Source organism: Cotesia glomerata, linkage group LG1 (genome assembly GCF_020080835.1).
Source record: "Cotesia glomerata isolate CgM1 linkage group LG1, MPM_Cglom_v2.3, whole genome shotgun sequence".
In the NCBI taxonomy this organism is placed as follows: domain Eukaryota; kingdom Metazoa; phylum Arthropoda; class Insecta; order Hymenoptera; family Braconidae; genus Cotesia; species Cotesia glomerata.
In genome coordinates, this window is record NC_058158.1 from 23,398,304 (window position 1) to 23,402,578 (window position 4,275).

Below are 4,275 nucleotides of genomic sequence, written 5' to 3' on the forward strand. Positions count from 1 at the left end.
TTCCCCAAATCGATATCGTTAGTGTCACTGTTGGTCTAAACCCACCAATTTGTCTTATTGCTCTTTACATACCACCTGATCTTCACAACCAAGTCTATTCGGACTTCCTGGATGCCCTATCAACTCACCACCTTGTTGACGCGGGAGTGTTAGTGATTGTCGAGGATTTTAACTCACCACATTTCTCTTCATATTGTCGCGATGGGTATGTATGTGCCTTCATATTGTTATGGGTGTTTGTAGGAGTTTTATTCACAGCCCAAATTTCCTCTCCTTGCTCCCTATTAAACTCCCATCGCGTAACTTCAGATCCTCGAATCTCTTCCATCTTCCTCTAGTGAGATCGACTTTGGCACAGGCATCTCCATTGTATAGACTCTCAGCAATTTGTAATTTCGTCGTTGCCAATAATGATGATGAGGATCTTGAACTTGATCTTTTCGGATACAATCAACCGCTCACTCCTAGTACTCTTGCGTCAATAATTCTGAAATTGCGTGATACCGATACTTAACTCCTCATAATATAACTAATATAGGTACACTTGGTCCTGGCTAACAACAATAGGAGCTGAAAATGTAACTCTGCATATGTAAACTTGTATCATTTCTATTTTTTCTTTTTTTTTCTCTTTCTTTTTACTACATTAGTTACTAAACTATATGTAAATAAATACATTAAACATTCAATTATTAAGTTTTAGTTTATATAGAGCCTTACACTATCTTAAGATTGCTACAATGTCAAAATCTTCAACTTTGTAAAAATTAAGTAACCCTGTTATTGGCCCTTTTGGCTGTTGGGTTTATGTAATGGAAAAATAAAATAAAATAAAATTTTCATATAATTTTTAAACGTTTACATTCATACAAACAGAATTTATGATGCTATTACATTTGTAAATTATTAATACAATAATTTGAACATCAAATCTCCAAAAACGGTATAGTGTCCACGAACGGTATCTCTACCCTATTTCAGTGAAAAATATTCGAAGTAGAAATGAAAAAAAAGGATTCCAAAGCTTGAAAATTCATGTTCTGAGAGTTTATAATTAAAAATTTTGAAGAGCTGCATTGGTCGCGGAATCCTAAGACATATCTTGAAAAAAGAATTTCGAGAATATTTATCAATCTTTTCTTCAGTCCATGGACTTAAAAAATTTTTTTCTAAGTAAACCATCATATATATCTAATAATTTTTTTCACGTCATGTTCTTAGGGAGACATTTGGATAAAACCAAGACCAAGAGGGTAAAAACCGAGAACTTCACCATCTGTACATTCAACCCGGACACAAAAGCGCTAGTCACCATCCCGACCAAAGATAGTGTCAAATACTTGGGCGTTGAATTGACTACCTGGCTCGGTGTTCCAAACACATCACCCAGCAGGTCACAAAAGCCCAAAATTCGAGCAGAGCCCTGTACAGACTCTTCCACAGCAGATATCTGAGCGCACGAGCCAAAATTATCTGCTACCTCCTACTGATAAGACCTATATTAACCTACGGTGCCCCAGTTCTTTGGAACTTGGGCGCAGCCCAAATGGAAAATCTAAGGAAAGTGGAAAGAGCCTGTCTAAGGGTTGCCCTAAGAAGATATAAATCTATCGAGTCCCAATACACACGAAATGTCAAAAACTTGGACTTATACAACGAAGCGAAACTCCCGAGGATTGATAACTTCTGGCTTAAACTTACTAGGGATTACTTTGCCAAGTTGAAGTCCATCGACAATGATTGAATCCAACGCCTCAATGTAGTAAACCCGGCCCAGGTGAAAGAAAACGCCCAGACAGGGTACCTCCAACCACAAGCCTTCACAGTCCTGGACAGACAAGGCGTGATTCAAGATCATTTTAATATGCCTGTTATATACCATAAAAGCAGACATATGAGTGACAAAAAAATTCGCTGGTCAGAGAGCCAAAATTACATTGGATTAAAATACTCCAAGGCGATCCCAGACCTAGACAAAAACAACTTTTACCGGCTGGACAAAAAGTTCTGGTGGCTTGATCCGAACTCCCCCCAGATGAAGAAACTAAGAAATCGGCAACTCGAACTCAACAACCCGCGACACAATTAAGCACCAAATCAAGGTGTCTTGCCTCTGTAAATAGTGTACAATTTGTAAATAATTCCTTAGTTTATAGTGATAAGTTATTTAGTTAGTTTGTAAGTCCTTAATTTACAGAGTAAAGATATGGTTTTTTTTTTCCTATTTTTCCATAAAATCAAAAAATTCTTATCACACGAACGAGTGGAACGATAGCCTCGGCTGCACCAAAAACAATTATTTTTCAGAACCAGATTAATATAAAAAAAAAAAAAAAAAACAGTGAGTCAAAACTTGTGCGTACCGTAAACTGCAGCCTTTTCTTGTTCAAATGATTTTTACTTTTATTATTCAAAAAATTGTATGGCTTTTTTTAATTTCTGTTTGTTCAGCCAATTACTCATGTATTACTAATGTAAGACTTATTATTTTTTTTTTTTTAATAAACAAACATTTAAACAAAAAAAAAACATTTGGATAGAAAAGGATCTATTTGTCTTTTCTACCGATATCTTCGCAACTAATGGTTGTACATGCAATTTGTTGTTATTTTCAGGAATTATAATAATTATTGTATAAAAATGTTTCAACATCTTTAAAAAAAATTAGGAAAACGGTTGACCCTGAAGGCCATCTCTGCAACTTCCCGCTAACTCCATACCTAGGCGGTTAAAATTGCACTTCGAGCTCAAAAATACATTTTGTGTGTTATTTTGAGCTCTCCAAGCTTAAAGAGATAGCTTTTCTATGCTTTTGAGCTCTTTGAGCTCAAAAGTCTAATAGAAGTTTTATGGAACACTATTTTTTGAATTTTTAAACCGCAATAACTTTTGAATGAATCAACCGATTTTCACGCGGTTGGCGGCATTCGACGCAGTTTTTTGAACCTCATAAAGAATTTTTATAAAAAAATTGAATAAATCGAACTAGGGATTTCGGAGTAATTCTGAAAAAACACTTTTTTCGGTTTTCTTTCGTTCACGATATCCCTGATTAAAAAATTAGGAAAACGGTTGAACCTAAAGGCCATCCCTGCAACTTCCCGCTAATTCCATACTTAAGAGCTTAAAATTGCACTTATGACGTTTTTGAGCTTTTCGAGCTCAAAAATACAATTTTTCTGTTATTTTGAGCTTTCCGAGCTCAAAAATCTGCTGGACGTTGAATAAAACACTATTTTTCGAATTTTTGAACCGCAATAACTTTTGAATAAATGAACCGATTTTTACGTGGTTGATGGCATTCGACGCAGTTTTAAAAGTCTTATAAAGAACCTTTGATTTCAAATTGATCGAACGAGGAATTTCAAAGTAATTCCAAAAAAACAATTTTTTTCGTTAACGACAACTCACGAACGAATTAACCGATTCTGACTGGGCTGGCGGTAATCGACGTGGCTTTTTGATGTTAAGAGCTCATTAGTTTTTGGAATCGATCGGTAAAGCCGTTTGAAAGTTATTCGAAAAACCCACATTTGAAAAAAATTTTTTTTGCAGTTTTTTGAAATTTCTCAAAGTCTACTGAATCGAATCGATCCAAATTATAGTCAAAATCTAAGTTTGGTAAAACCCTTTTGAATGGTGCCAACTGCGATAAAATCGGTCAAGCCGTTCGAAAGTTATGAGAGGTTTACATACGGCCGTACACACACATACACACACACACCTCGTATCGGGCTTGCTGGGTCCCGCATCGGGCGCCTCCCCAGGTGGCGTATAGGGGAACGCCTGGCATATCTTCACGTCAGATGCGTCGGGTACCGAGGAAATAGAATACTCGGGGTGGACCAAAACCTAGCAAAAGATGATATGAAAATGCCAGATCAATTTCAAAAATCGTCTACGGTGCAGAGGGGGGATACCTCAGTGCCGGCGAGGGAAGGTGTGCAAACGGGCCTGAACTCGTCATTATCAAGCGACCGTTTGAACAGCGGAGTAGACCCCATGGCTCTGCTGTCTGGCAATAATAGCAAGCTTACAGGGAGTACGAAATCAGCCCAGATGGCAGAGAACGGACAGCTGAGCAACATTCCTCCAAAAAGTGGAGGACCTTTTGCTCCTCCATAGACATAGCAGAACTTCGCAAAAGATGTCATAAACTACGTCGCTGCGCAACGAGAGCCACGTAACGCTCCCCAAGCGAGGACTTGTATTCAAAAGAGTACAAGCAGGCCAAAAAGACGCTAAACCGAACCATTAAAGCAAGAAAAGCGATAT